Here is a 17,108-nt window from a genome sequence, read left to right as displayed (position 1 = left end):
TTCTTTGAGTGTATCTTTCTTCACTTAATATGTTTGTTCTAAGTCTTTCCATTTCCTTATGAATGGCGTAATATTATTCTATCTGAATCAATAGAATTGCATCAAACTGAAAAGTTTCGTCATGGCAAAGGAAAAGTTAGCAGGATATATAGAAAGAGAACAGAATGGAAGAAGAATTTTACTAGCTAATCATCAGACAAGGGTTTTCATAACTAACCCATATTTAGAAATGAAAAAGTTAAACCCAACAACAATAAACACTCAAAAAAGAAAAACCCAATTAATATATGGTTAATTACTTAAAGATAACTTCTAAAAAGAAGTAAGAATAACAAATAGACACATCTCTCTGCATAAAAGAAATGCAAATCCAAACAACACTGAGACTCATCTCAACCCTGTTACAATTTCATTATGAAAAAATGAACAATCACAGATACTGATATGGCTGTGGCCCAAAGGAAACTCTATTTCATTTTTGGTGAGACTGTAATCTTGTTCAATCACTTTGGAAAAAACTATGGAAGTTGCTCACAAAACTGAATAGAGAGCTACCTATTATCCAGCAATTCCACTTACGGGATGCAAGGAGGTACAAATGAATTATCTGAAATGTCATAGTCCATGGAGAATGAAAATACTATAATTCTCTTTAAAGACTTTCAAAGCCCAGCGAAATAAATAGCAGTAAATGTGTACTGCAAGAGAGGACAGTGGGGAGCAATGTGAGAGGGGTAGGAAATTGAAGAGGAAAAGGATAGAATACAGACAACAATCCATTGTATAATTCCCAGAATTGAAATATACAAAGGAAGGAGTAGTGTGAAAAGGGGGTGGAGATGTTAAAGTCGTAACACAATTCCAGGTGCATTGTACATATAAACTGCTTTGTTTAATGGCAAGTAATTCCATAACAAAATATTGACATACGTAAGAATTGGGCTTGAGTGGGAGGGGTGGATGAGAATGTTGAAAGGGGTGATATTGATCAAGATACACTGTATCCCATATACTGTTTCAGTGAATGGAAAATCCTTTGTACAACTACTTAAAGATAAAAACTTTTTGAATCTTAATTATGATAGTTGAATAGAGTTGAACCTCAATTCAATTCAAATTTAAAAATATTTCTAACCTGGAGTCTTGGAGAATAAAATTCAAATAATAAAATATTATAAGTATTTTTATCAAAATTTGTGATATTTATAAGAGAATTCTTCAAAATAAGTGGCATAAAATAAAAAGCAGTATATTACCCATACTCTAGAAGCTTGAACATTGATTATAAAAATGGTTGTTCCAAGCAATTCCTTTTCTCATGGGGGTTCACTTTCTGGTTCATTATATTTATTTGCTGGACATTCATAAGGCAGTGTAATTATATTGGGCTTCCTTAATCAGGATTATTATTGCAGGGTCATCTCTAAAAGGTTGATTCTAATGTCACCAGACAGGGGAATAGAATTTCAACATGTGTATCTGAAAGGAGTTACATCGTCCAATACACTTTGCAACTTTTGCTTTAACTTAGGGTAGTATATCATTTGGATATTATTTCATAGAAGATAATAACTTAAGGACAAGCTTATATCATTTGACTTATGTGGATGATTCTTCTTAAAATGGGAATAATTATAGTGATGGCAAAGTGAAGTATGATAGTTTAATGGCTCTTGAATCACATCATAGGTAACTATGTAAACATTGTACAGCCTTTCTAAGGCCCTTCTGATGTATTTGAAGAATCTCTGATGAGTTAATTGCTTTCAGAAATATTTGATTGAGCCAACAAATACAGATATCATTTGATTTTAATTACTTTCTACTATTAGGACTTTCACAGACACCACAATCAGAGGATATTAATTTCTCTGATAAAATACATAATAAATTTTTTGTAATTAATATAACATGAAGAGTGTAACGTTAATAGCACTAAAATGCTAATATTCACATTATATAATACATTGACATTCGTTGGTTACATCAATTTTTAGATTATTTATAATTTTTAGAATATTTATAAGAGTAAATTGTTTGCAATGTATAGACAATAAGAGAAAGATTTGCATGCATATTACTACAGATGCAAACAGATTCACTTGGTTATTCATGATCCTCTATTCGTTAGTTTCATTCATGCATGGAGAACATGCAAAGAAGTGAAAATTGCAAACTTGAATTTACTAAAGGGTTAATTACATGGAGTTTCTGTTGGACTAATAGCAGATTTTAGAAATTAGTTTTGCCTCTTCCGTTCACCCTCCTTTCCTTCCTTTGTTCCTTCATTTCTTCCTTCCTTCCTTTTTTCTTCCTTCCTTCTTTACTTCTTTCCTTTCTCCCTCCTTCCTTCCATCCCTACTCTCTCTTTTTTTCCGTTCTTCCTTTCTTTCTTTCTTTCTTTCTTTCTTTCTTTCTTTCTTTCTTTCTTTCTTTCTTTCTTTCTTTCTTTCTTCCTTCCTTTCTTTCTTTTACTGAGAATATTTCTTATGGCTATAGAAAATATACCAACTGTTGTACTCCAAGGAATTATTAGTAATTATAAATATAACTAGATTAATATTAATTTAAATATCCTGTTATATTTTGACAAATTATACTAAAAACAATTTCACAACCGTTGTAAGATATGCAACAAATATTACTTTTCATGATATTGTTTATTTCTTCAAACAAAAATAAGAATTTAGACATAATATTGTGTATGTGTGTGTTGTTCTTGTGATTCTAACTCAAGACCTCTAACTTAGTTTCTTTTTTCCCTCAAAGATATTTCTCTATCATTTGAGCCAGAATTCCATTTTTGGCTTTGTGTGTGTTTGTGTGTGTGTGTGTGTGTGTGTGTGTATGTGTGTGTTATGATTTGCGTGTGATATTTGTGTGTGTTGTGATGTGTTTGGGCTTTGAACCGCAGCTTCCTGAGTAGCAAGGATTACAAACTTGAGACACCTTCACTTAGCACAGATTTAATATGTGTAAGAATAAATTAAATTCCATATTATTTGAATTTTAGAGGCTCCATTTAACAAATTAACGTTTAGTTATTTATTTAGTTATTAAACTTGAACGTGCAGTGTGAAAACTAGTTTTCATTTTTATGAAAAAAATATATACTCAAAGGTTTAGATGACAGAATCTTTGGACAAATTGAAACATTCTATTATTCAAAAGCGAAAAAGAATCAATCAAATTTCTCATGTAAACTAAAAGCAACAGGCTCTGTCAGGCTGAATGAAGCAATTTTACATTACATTAAACATTATATACTTTGGTCACATAATTTTCTTTTCCTTTAAACATAAGCTATATTTGACAGAAAAAAAGTAGATTCATAAATTTTGGGGTATATAAAAATCTCAGTTACTTGTCATGTATTTCTCAGGTTTGAATAACAAGTCATTTCAGAGAAACACTGAATTTCATGTATTTTATGTCAATAGTCATTTTAAAAATGAATCAATCTCAATGAGATAACTAAAGAACGATATTCCATCAGTTATCCAATTATTCCAACAGCCTTTAATAGAACTTATTTTTGAATAGATACTCTCTATAGAATAACTAAAAAATAAATGATCATGATAATATTTATTGTTACTTCAACTAGAAAGAAAGAACCTCACTAAAGATGACACACACTTGAATGGAAATGCCATAAAATTATGAAAAATTCAAGTCATTATTAGTTAGATGAAATAGTCATTTTTGAAGGTCAAAAATGAAATCTCTTGAAGCTTCCTTATCTGTCAAATTAAAAGCATTTGTACTCTAAATATTCCATTCATTTCTCCAGCAATTGTATAACCCAACCACCTTTATGCCAAATAGCTTCTCTGATTAAGTTATGTAAATATTTAGGAACAGAAGTTATCACAATTGTATAGATGTATCTATCCACCACGCAATAAATTAAATCTGAAATCAAAAAGGATTGGGATTAATAACTACCTTTCACTATGTTGCCATAAAGAGGTGAACCCTTTCAAATGGGCATAGTCATAAAGATTTGGTGACTGAGAACTTGTGATCAAAGAGGATGTTAACATCAAAGTCCTTTTCCTCTTCCTTCTTTTAATTCTCTTTCTCCTTTTCCTTCTCCCTCTCCCTCTTCCCCTGCTCCTCTTTCTCCCTTCCCCCACTCCTATTCCACCTCTTCTTTACTTCCTCGCTTCCATGAATACAAATAATCCATCACATGTTCCTGACATGGGGTACTGTGCCACCAGCAATCCAAAGCAATAAGGATAAGAAACATACAATGAAATGTATAAAATCAGAAGTCAAGATTTATCTTTCCTCCTTTTAAGTTAATTTTATAATGTATTTTGTGATATTAATAGGATACTGAAACAACATGTTCTCATTTATTGTAAGCGATAAGATTTACTGGAAAAAAAATCAGACCAACATCGCCCTAATGAAATGATTGATTAAATTAATATTATATTAGGACAAATCTACTTTAAAATATTAGATATAATTGAGTAAGAGGCAAAAAAATCACCTCTATGATTTCTTATGAAAAGACAGCAGAATACGATTTGTTAACAAAAATGGGTCCCATGGAACAATGGGAAACAAAATCTACACCTACAGATTGTTATATAGCTAGAAATTAGTTTTCACTATCCTAAGTCTTTGACATTTTAGGTTTGTTTACACAGCTACTGTCATCTCTTAGGAAATGACTTTATTAATACTCAAGGGTTTGCAGCTTATAACCCAGCAACAAATAATACTTCTAAATGTAAAAAGGCAGGGGGGTCTAGTTCAAAGCCTTGGCTTGGTGCCAGCTTAGTAAGGCATAGCTGCACCAGGGAAGAGGGGTAAAACAGGTGTGGTTATAAAAAAAAAAAGCACTGGTCTGAAGCCTCAAAATAAGGACCCCATTCTTTGTGGACCAAACAGTCTCTAACATGAGGTTCTTTTTAAATTAACAAGCACGATTTTAGATTTTTGCAGAGTGAGATAATGCATAGTTACAGATGAAGTCTGATATGTCAGGTAATCCAGTCTGCTCTTTCACATGTTACCCAATAGCCATGTTTCAACACATATGACTACAATTAGATTGTCCAAATTATACTGTGACTTTTACCTCTCATGAATCAAAATTCTGTCTAATAATTTCTGTCTTCCAGATGTTTTCACAACATTTCTCATGATCTTTTCTACTATTTTGTCTTCATTACTGATGCTCATACTATTTTTGTGTTGTTTTCTTTTGTGTATATGCCATTTTTAGTGCTTGAACACAATGTTTAATGGTCTCCCTTGTATTTTTTGCTCAGGGCTGATGACACGCTTTTCCTTGAGCCACATCCTCACCTTCTGCCTCCTGCTGGATAATTGAAGATAAATTTTCACATTTTTGTCTGCTTGTACTGATATTGAGCTAAAATATTCAGCTGTTAGCTTCCTGAGTTTCTATGATTCTATACATGAACAACTAACACCAAGCTTTGCTATCCTATTATTTTAATTGTCTTAGAAGAAAGTGAAGTCTATTTGTGTTAAGTGTGTAATTTTCAAATACAAGTTTGAATCTACTTGATATAATGTAACTCTTATCAATTTTAACAGTTAAATCAATGAATGCTACACATTCCCAAAGAAATATAATTGAAAAAATGCATAATTATTTTCTTTAAACAAGCAAAGGAACTATGAATTCTTTCACTTTACAATTCATGTTTTATATAACTTTAATTAGCAAACTTCCATGAATAAAAGTAAATATATTAATTTTATACTACAAGAAGCAAAGTGATTATACTTAAGAATAGATATTTCATCACAGTCAGAAAATAACTTTTTGAGCATTCTCCCCATAAAGAAATGTTACATGCAGAAATTAATGGATATGATGTGGCTTGATCATTAAACAACATATAAATGAATGGGAATATCACTCCATATTTCATAAATGTGTAAAAAATAATTATGTTGCTAGGCTCCAATGGCTCATATTTGTAACGCTATTTACTAAGGAGGCTGAGAGGTGAGAATCATGGTTCAAAGCCAGCCTAGGCAGGAAAGACCATGAGACTCTTATCTCCAATGACCCACCAGAAAACTGGCTGTGGCTCAAGTGGTAGATCACTAGTCTTGAGCTGAAGACCTGACCGACATCGTCCAGGTCAAGATTTCAAGCTTCATGACCGACAAAAATTAAAAATAAACAGTTACAAATAAACTAATATTTTGGGATAAATGTTAAAATATGTATTATAAAAACCTTTAAATCCTCACTAGATATACTAGTTTAAATAAAAGTAGAGAAGTGAACTCTGGTTTTAAATGTCATTGAATCAATTGTGTAAATCACACATTTCTCACTCAATTCATATTTGTATGTTTATATACTTATATGCCATAAATATAATTAACTGATATGTGATAGGCAGTGTTGTTTTAGGAAACTCCCTTGGCTTTCTAAGATTAACCCTTCTACCCTAAAATAAATATGCCATCCAACCTTGTAAGAGGTTTCATCTCATTGAATCAGAAAAATATAAACTGTAATCATTTTTTGGAACAACTGTAATATTTTACATGCATTTCACTTAGTTTAAGAACCAAAATATTCAAGTCATCTTAACTGTACAAGTAATAACACAATGTCTTCTGAGCTTTTCAGTCTCTTAAGAGATGAAAACCTTTAATTATATATCTGTTTTTTTCTGCCTCACATGCTATTCCTTAGGAAGCTCTTTTGTGTAACCTTGTGTTCCTGATTAGAAGACAGGATCAAAGGGAATAATGAAAATAGCCAAGGAAAATATTTGAAACAATTATAAAACAATCGTCTACACTCCTGTATTCACTGGTTTCAATGAGAATATACGTTAAAGTATCACGTTTTTGTTATCATTTAAAGAGCAATAATTAAACTTCAATTAACAGTGAAGAAGGGAACAGAAAACTGAAGACAGCTAGACTTTGAACAATCCAACATAAGTAAAATGGATTTATCTTTTTTTTTCTATGTAGTTGCCAAAATAATAGAGAGCAACAACCAAAGGAAAGAAAACACCTAAGCCAAAGCAGTAAAACGTTTGTCTATAAAATATGGTGAGCGTCTGACTCGTTCAAAATCAGGCTTGCAAAGAGGAAAAGTGTATTTGCTTTAATGTGAACGATAGAAAATATAAAAATCTTTTATTGAAATTTTACATATCTAGACTAGGACTTCTTGTGTTGGAGAAGAAGAAAGGTATGCAAAAGTTCAAGATTGCTTGACTATTCCCCAAGATCATTCTACTTTATCAGCTATAGCAATGCAAGTAGCCTTGGTTACTCTTAGTATCATGCTTGTTTGCATTTAGAAGCATTATTTGTTGCTGGGTTGTAAGCTGCAAACCCTTGAGTATTAATAAAGTCATTTCCTAAGAGATGAAAGTAGCTAAAATGTCAAAGACTTAGCATAGGGCAAACTATTTTCTAGCTATATCACAATCTGTAGGTGTAGATATTTTTTCCCATTGTTCCATGGAACCCATTTTTGTTAACTTCTTTTTCACCATCCGGTGATCCTATAACATCCTATACTATCCTGGGATTGCTTATCTTTACTGGATTCTCTAATTTCTGTTCGAAAGTTAGGAAGGAGAAAAGATTGAGTTACCGTTTCGGTTTTACTTTATTTTTTATTATCTTAGAAACTGTAAATCAAAATAACATAATTTATCTTTATAATAACAGGAGACATATTTCATTTCTTTATTCTTACCCTAGCCTTCCACATAACTTTGGTACTTAGTGATCCCCAAATATGAAAATGAAGATAGGGAGCTTCTTGTTTAAATATTATTTAGGAATTCAAGACTTCATTAATGCAAGGCCCTTAGTAGTATGTACATCTTACATGTGTAAAAAGCTGGTGGCAACTTTTTCTTATTCTCAGAAACTAGGATTCGTGGTATCCATGTAGTTGCATCAGGAAAAGGCTGTGGTTGATTTAGCTTACTACACCAAATCTGCTGTAAAATATTTTTACAAGATAATTGTCTTGAATAATCCGAATTTATCATTTACATTTCTAAAGGACAGAAATCTAAAATAAGTCTCACCAGATTAAAATAGAGCCTCCTACAGAGCTAAAATATTTTTCAGGTGAATCTAGTGGAAAAGGCATATACTTCCTGTTCCGCTTCCCAGAAACTTCAGTATGTTTGTTCTTGTCTTTTTCTTAAGCTTCTAATGTAGCATCTTTACATCTTTCTGATGTTTCTTACCTAATGATGTCCCTTTGGAACTACAACTGGGACTTTTGAGTATACTTTGCCCATCTGATAATTATTCAAATTTGTGTTCCTTGGGCAATGAAAGGTGATTGTTTTACAAACTTATATATAAAATGTAAATCTACATTTGATTGATTAGATATTTCAGGACTATAGATATTTTGGGAAGGTATTTTACTGCCTATCACAATGAGTGTGTAAGCATTCTTTCTACAGGTTATAACCTGTTACCCTTTCATTAATTTTGAACAACATATTCCTTCAAAAAAATATAACGAAAAAATTTGGTTCCTGAAAGCATTTAATCCTGATTAAAAATTGTCATTTACTAGAAATCTTAAATATCAGTCAGCAGCTCCTGAAGCAGTGCTGGCACTATCACTTTTTGTATATTCTGCTTACAATCTTCTCTTTTCAAGAGCATTTGATTGTTATTATTTTGGAATTATGGTTAATAGTTATTTGACTGCTATTTTTAAAGAATGCACCACCAATACTCCTTCTCGTCTTTTAACTTGTTTATGTGTAATCTATTTCTGAAAGAAACACAGCTATTTGAATTACATGAACTGCTTATTGAAGTGTGGAGAGGATAAGAAGAAAAAAGATGTCCCTGTGTGTATGTCATGTTGAAAATTTACCTAAAAGCAATTTTCTTCACATCATATATTTTTCATTTTGTTTCGATTCTGATAAAATTTAGCCTCTCAACTCACACAATGTTAATGCAGTCTTATTTCATGCCTACTAAAAGCAAACAGCAAATTACTACATATTTGAATTTTTTTAATTGTTAAAATTATTATTTATTAAAAACAATATTTTTAAAAAATTAGGTAAGGAAAATTGTTTATTAGATGTTTAGAGTTGTGTTCAGTCTCTGTTGTTGAAGCCAGAAAGGGAAAAAATCTTGCTTTTCTTTTTCCTTGGGCCACTCTGATTTATTTCATCTATTTCTGAAAGAATAAAATTCAGGCTTTGGAGCCTTTTGCTTGATATCCACAATGTGTCATTCTTTCTTTATTAATAGGAGAATTTGGAGAAAGGCTGAGAATTCTCACTAGAAAAAGGAGAAGAGGAAAAGAGAAGTGAGAAATCTAGATATTTCTTTCTCATCTCAATCACAAGTTCTTGATAATGATTGTGGTTGTTAGATACAGTACTCTAGAGGGATTAAACACATTTATAGAAAGAGTTAACCCCTCAAGTGATCACATAGAGAATGCTTATTTATTTAAAAAATGTAATAGCATCAAACAGGAAGTGTTATCTATTTATTTAGTACTTGTTTAGTATTAAATTCTAATGTGCTGTAGTCATACAAGAATGGTAAGAAACTAACATATTAATATCACATACTAATGTTCACCTAATTCTTGCTGTGTTTGAGTTTTGCTTCAATTTTACATGCTATATTCTTCCAGTATATAATTTGAAAAAAGATTCCCTCTGGAAATATGCTATTTTTATCGGTAAGGGTAAAGAAGTTAGCTCTTAGACACAGACAATGGGACAGAAATCTTCTATGTTCCATGTTACTGGAATTAGAGAACATCTTAATACTGAGACAGCATAAAATCTCAAAGAAAGCTGGACTAATCATTTCAATACTACATTTTGTTTTGCTAGGACATGAAACCATTTTATAGACAATACTTTATACTGGTAACTTTTTTTTTCCAGAACTGTATTTTGTTAATATATGTGACTATCCACCAGAATAAATGTCTTCATTTTCTGCATTTTGTGCAGACAGCATATTAAAGTAGATGTTGAGTTCGTCAGTAACAATTTTAAAAGTGCAAAAAATGTGGACCAGGAGCCAATATACATATTTTTCCAACATCACCTTCTACATTCTCCTTCTTCCTTCCTAGGAAATACACCCAATCAATAAAAATGTTTAGATTTTTGGTTCTTGAACTTGAAAGTGTAAGTAGATTTTTATGGATGTCAGGGATGAATTTTTATGTTTTTTTTTATATAATAATGTAACATACAACATCCCTATGAGTCCTGCAGGTCTTAACACTGTACTTCTTTAGGGATGTGATACGAATGTTAGCCTTACTGGACTTAGTATTGTTTTCCACTTCCTTTTCTAACACATAGCCTAAATTATAATACATAGTAATGGAATGAAAAATTAATGCCATATTAAGAAAGTCATTTAGGGCTTGGGAATTTGGCTTCATGGTACAGTGATTGCTTAGAATGCAAGAAATAATGGGTTCAATTCCTCAGTACCACATAAACAGAAAAGGAAGTGGTGCTGTGCCTCAAGTGGTAGAGTGCAAGCCTTAAGGAAAAAAGAAAAGAAAAGAAAAGAAAAATCTCAGGTAGAGTTCCCTGGCCCTGAGTTCAAGCCCCAGGACTGGCAAAAAATTCTTTAGCTAGTAAATGCCAAATAAAGAACCTATAAATATATAATTGCTTCTTCCAATAATGGCATAACAATAGTTCTTAATTCATGTACTTTACATATATTAGAAGGCTGTGTTGAGAAAAAAAAACATTTTGTTAGTAAGTCACGGCAATTCATGTCAGGAATTTGCTTAGATATCAGGTGAATATTAATCCTGGAAAATCAAAGATACCAGGCTTTTGAGTAGTCACTGCTAATCACAATGAGAAGGGTCGTCTAAGTGAGAATTGGAAATCTTTTTGGTCAGTATGGCACCAAAAAGGCACCAGCTAATTAATAGTTGTGATAGAAGTGAAGGAATAAATACAGATGGAAGAAATAAATGAGAACTGTTAGTTTTTTTTAAAAAATAGATAGCCAAGTAAGAACAGCACCATACACGTGGTATTCAGGTAAGGAGTAGGTTTATTCTTCGTTCCAGCTGGCACCAGGCCATCATGGTCCTCCACGTGGTGGGGAAAGGCCTGGAAAAGATTGCTGGGAGATCTGGGAAAGAGAAACAGCTGGGAAAGAGAGAGCTGGGAAAGAGAAAAGAGCTAGAAAAGAGAGAAAAGAGCTAGAAAAGAGACCATCTGGGAAAGAAGTGGGAAAGGGAGAGCTAGGAAAGAGAAGAGAGCTGGGAAAGAGAAGAGAAGGAAAGAGCTGAGAAAGAGCTAGAAAAGAGCAGAGAGAGGGCCTCTGGGCCTGCGCTAGGCCTTATCTAGGGTATGGGTGCAGAAAGGTGTGGTCACATCAAATTCAGATTGACCTCAGAGGATGCAGATGTGACATCTTCCAGGTGTCCTAGTTGCCTAGGTAACACAGGTACTGGGTGGAGACTTTGCTGAGAGGAGGGTGGAGTCTGCTAGCCATCCAGGAACAGACCTCACAATAATAATAACTAAATTATACCAGAAATTCTTCTAGGGAATCATATTTGATTATTGAAGAACTAATTATGAATCAAGCTTATTCCTCATTACCTTTAGCATTCTATATCACTTAGGCTAGTTCTTAATCTCTGTGTGATAAATTGAATGCCATTCTATGTTTCTTTCCTATCTGATTTCCATTGCTTTCTAAAAATCTCAGTCTTTCTATATTTCTCTACTAACAATTATTTATACTAAGTCCACCGCCACAGACATCAGAGGATGGTAAAGTAAGAGTCCAATAGCTCATGAGTCATTAATGTAACAACATGGAAAAAGAGGACATATTTATTGCTACCTCAAATTTTCTGAAAAGCTGAAATGTCATCATTTGATTCAAATTTCCATTATTTGTCTACAGTGTCATTAAGTGCACATAAATACAAATATGAGCTGGGTTCTGGTGGCTCACACCTGTCATCCTAGATATTCAAGAGGTTGAGACCAGAGGATTGTGGTTCAAAGCTAGCATGGTCAGGAAGGTACATGAGACACTTATCTTCAATTAGCCATCAGAAATCAATAAGTGGTGCTGTATCTAAACTGGTAGAGCACTCAATTTGTGCTCAAGAGCTGAGGAACAGTGCCCAGGATCAGAGTTCAAGCCCCACAACAAACAAAAAAGTCAAATATATTTTAAGCTTCCCCAAAAGGAACTACAAAGTGAATAGTTATCTTCCCAAGCAGAAAAAATTTTCCAATATGATTCAGAGCACCTACTTTTGCTGAATTATTTAAGTTATGGCTTCTTTGCTGGATGTTTTCTCTTCTTTTAAAAATGGTCAAATATTACCTTTATAATAATCTTCATCTAATATTTCTTGGTTCCAAAGAGAAGTCCATGCAGTTGATGTCACTTAGCTTTCTTACTATCTCAGTTCAAAGCCAACCCAGGCAGGATAATCTGTCAAATTCTTATCTCTAATTAAACACCAAAAAATCCGTAAGTGGACTTTTGGCTCAAGCAGTAGTGTACTAGCTTTGGGGTCAGGTGGGCAGGAAAGACAATTGTTCAGGGACAGGGTCCAGGCTCTGAGTTCAAGCCCCACAAGGAGCACAAACTAAAGAAACAAACAAGCAAACAAAAAACCCCACATATTTCTTTGAAACCATCCTTAAAGCACTGGTTTGAAAAGAGGCTCCTTTTGCTGATCATACTCACTGGATCCTGCTTTTTGGAATCCTTATTGATATTGCAAACTCAGGACCAGAAGAAAGGAATGGATATATGACTTTTACAAGAGAATCATCTCAGGAGTTAAATATCCATGCATAAGACTTTTTAAAAACTCCGTGTCTTTGTTTCTTTGCAGTAGAACATTTTACAACAATGTTATTTCCATTTTTTCTATACTGGCCTTCAAATGGAATATTGTTTCCTTTTGTAATACTCTCAACTAGAAGTCTCCAGAAAGTTTTATAAATAAAGAGCAAACTCGAAAAAGTCAGGGACAGAGTTTCCTTCAAGCCTTGGATTATTTTCTTGTACAGTGAAAGGACAGCACACATTAACTTGAACTTTGTCATTTCTCTATGTTCAATTTCTCTCCTGGATTCAGTTTCTACTTCCTGTAAAAGTTCCTTCCAATTACTTCAGTAACAAACTACGGTGCTGCTCCAGGCAAAGTGAATGTTTTCTGGCTTCATTGAAATAGCACAAAGACATCTTTGGGCATGAGGTAACACGTGTTTCAGAGACAACTTAGCAACGAGAAAATATAGAATTTACATGGCTTATAAAACATTATCCATGTACAAATGGCCATATAAGACTATGTTAAGTGAAATGAGCCCCAAAATAGCGACACAACTTGTTTTTTTCTTTCTTACTATTGTTTTTAATGTATCTAACATATATTATGTGGTTTTTTTGTTTCTCTTCTATTTTCTTCCTCCATGGTATAACCCATTTCCACTGTTTGATATCGGTGACCTTGCACATACATTTTTCTAATGTGGGGAGGGGAAGGGAAATAAAATGGTGAAACAAGGATACTGTATGACCTGTTGTAACAATGAGACGAACAAAACACTATGTTGAAAACGAACTTTACAACTTGGGGATAGGAGGGGAGAGTTGGGGTGGTGGGGAGAAAAGGCATGGCAGGGGAAAGACAAAAGAGGAGTTAACAATGCTAGTTAGATAATGTAGTCATTAACTTACTTATGTAACTCTAACCCTTTTGTCCAACATTTTCACAATAAAATCATGAAAAAGTAAAACATTATCCTGGAGTACATCAAATTCAAATTTCCTAAGTGCTCTGTAAATTAAGACCTATTTTAAGTGGGAAGAAGGTTCTCAGAAATATTTTTTGTCAGTGTTTGTATTGTGCATTATTACCCAAGTGTACATAAGTTAACAGAAGGAGAAACAATAGGAATAGGAGAAAGAGAAGTGTTGTATTTAAGTATAATGGTTCAATACTCTATAGAAGACTTTGCAAATAAGACAACTTTCAAATAATAAACCAAGGCAAGTATGTAGATTTATGGGAGTGACATAGAGAAAGCATTACTACTAAGTGGAACACAAAGGATGAGACCAGTCTCCTTCTTCTACTAGCTCTAAATCATGATAGCTAATCATTCAAATTTGTAAAAAGTAGAATGGAAGAATAATGCTGGTTCCAAGCAATTCAGATGTAAGACCATGGACTTAACTGGAAAAAAAGGCCATGTCGAGAGCAGGAATTTTACTAGCAATGAACTAGTGGCTAAGATTACATTTCTTTTTCTTTTTCTTTTCTTTTCTTTCTTTTTTTTTTTTTTTTGATGGTAGTGGGGCCTGAACTCCGGGCCTGGGCACTGTCCCTCTATTCTTCAGCTCAAAACTTTTTCTCTACCTTTGAACCTCACACCACTTCCAGTTTTCTGGTTGTTAATTAGAGACAAATGCCTCAGAAATTTTCCTACTCATGCTGGATTTGAACTGCAATCCTCAGATCTCAGCCTCTTGATTAGCTAGGATTACAGGTGTGAACCACTTGAACCCTGCTTAGGATCACATTTCTAACAGTGTATCCTCAGTATATGTAATGTGTATGTTCATCTATGTTTATATGAACTCGAGTTAAAAATCTGGGAAACAGCTTAGATTTTACATTCACAAAAATGCTTGCAGTTCAAAAGATGATACCCCTGGAGAAATAAAACTTAAGAATGTAAAAGAGTCTGGGAAGTTCAGTTTGCATCTAGCTTGGGCAAAACACTATAATTAACCAGCCAAAAGATGCATTAGAATAATATCTCAAGTTATGGAATACTAGTTATGAGCAAGTTTGCTGAAGAAGAGCTTGAGGTTTTTGCATACATATATACATACAAATATGCACATATACACAGATGCACTTATATGTTCAAAGACATATATGGAACAACTCTCAGATTCTGTAGAAAAGTTAGAAAATATGTCCTCAGTAAAAATAAAATCAAGTGATAATTTTTAATATTAGAAAGTCCTCAAGTGAAATTTCCCCCAAAAGCTTGAGAATATTACATAGGTGGGAGCAGAGATAGTAAGAAATTCAAGTCATCATTAATAAAGGGATCAGATCCAGAGAGGAATGAATCAGAGACCCCTTCAGTGCACTTGAAAATGTTCATATCCTGTGTCAAATGTTAGAACATCTTTGAAAATAGTGCATAAACAGCCTGAGCCATCACTCTAGTGGAAAATATTATTGGAGAAGTTCAGCATTGCTAGTCTGTATCTAGATTAAATAAATAAAAAAACTATGGTAGGACAATGTGATACAAGCCAGGAATTCTAGCACTCAGACTAAGACAGGTGATTAGAGAGTGGAATGACATAGTGATACTTTCAGTGGAATAGGTAGTATAATTTTGTCTCAATAAAACAAACCAAGAAAAGAATAAAAAATAAGCCAGAAAGGAATAGACAGTTGGGAGTTTGGGCTAATTTTGTCAATATGTTTTGAGAAGTCAAGTTTCCTATTGAAATGCAACTCATATATAATCCTCAGTTGTGTTTAAATGTCGTCTTCATTACAGAACATTACTAGATGCAAAAGAGCGCATGATTCCCAACCAAGAATTTGAAAAAGCAACCATCATTCTGTTAGATTCCAAAGAAATGATGAAGGATTTCAAAAGCTTAAGCCTAGAGGAATAGGAAAGTTCATTTAAAGTAGGACTTTGTAGACCTGGCTAAATAAGAATTTAGATTTAAAATAAATATATTTGTTTGTAATTTAATATTCTATAGGTTACTATAAATTGTTTTTAAGTAGAAGATTTAATTTACAAATTCACAAATGATTCTGGCATTCTATTTGCCTAAAATATTCTTTCATGTAAGGTAAAATTAGAACTTAGTTAACAGTTAATTTCAACAGTTCATAAGTAACATGATAATGTGAATAATCTAAATAAAGTTGACAACAAATTAATGCTATTAATTTATAAATTCACCAAAAGAGCAACTTTTTGACACTTTGGTGTAACATGGTATGAAGAGAGTAATTGTGAGACATCTTAACTTCTAGGCCTGGGCACTATCCCTGTGCATGTTTTTGCTCAAGGCTACTGCTCTACCACTTGAACCTCAGTGCCACTTGTGTCAGGCTTTTCGTGAGCAGTTTATTGGAGGTAAGAATCTAAGAAACCGTCCTTCCTGGGTGGGATTTGAACCAGAGTCTTCAGATCTTAATATTCAGACATTCAGATCTCCTTAATATCTATGATAGTTAAAATATATAACTATAAATAATATTTGCAAGTGTTCTGATCTCAAGGGTAACACTGGGTGGAAAATGATGCAGCAAAGTTTAGTGTAGTATTCTTTCCACAATACTAAGGGCATCACATTAGCAGAAGTGTAGTATTTTTTCACAATAGTTATATGCTTGTCATGTTGTGAATTTAAGGAATTTTAAGGTGCACATTACAAGTTGGAAATTTTGGGGCTAGGATGACTTTATGGCATAAAAACTTGGGATTAATGGTTATAGACATGATGGCTTACTTTGATGAAAAAATGTTTACTCTTGAGGAATTAATATAGATACTTCATAGTTTTAACTTCTACCAGACTGTGGCTATTTTTTCTGTTGAATTTAAATATGTAACGCCCCATTGAAAACTGCACTTATTGCAGAATTAAATAAAATGCAAACAGGTACTTTTTTGAATGTCTCTAGTGTAGCATGTTCAGAATTTGAAAATGAGTAGTTAGTAGTCATAGGAATGTTGAAGAACATATATACTCTGTCCTCTTAACAATTATTCCATTTTAAAAGTTAGGAGTTTCAACAGAATTGAACTATTTTTGTTTTAGTATGAGACAATACTAAAACAATGTTTTTCAAAATAATGACAATTATATTCTGAAAATATTGTATAGTTTGATAATATTCAAGTTGATGACCCTCTGATAAAGGGGTAATTAATTCAAATTAGCAGCCAAAAATATTCATTTCTTAAAAAGGTAATACACATAGAATAATATTTACTATACCAATACAGTAATATTATATTTTATACAGCTCATTTTTAATTTAATTA

This window comes from Dipodomys merriami, unplaced genomic scaffold (genome assembly GCF_024711535.1).
Source record: "Dipodomys merriami isolate MVZ:Mamm:240054 unplaced genomic scaffold, mDipMer1.0.p SCAF_349, whole genome shotgun sequence".
NCBI lineage: Eukaryota > Metazoa > Chordata > Mammalia > Rodentia > Heteromyidae > Dipodomys > Dipodomys merriami.
This window is presented reverse-complemented; position numbering follows the sequence as displayed.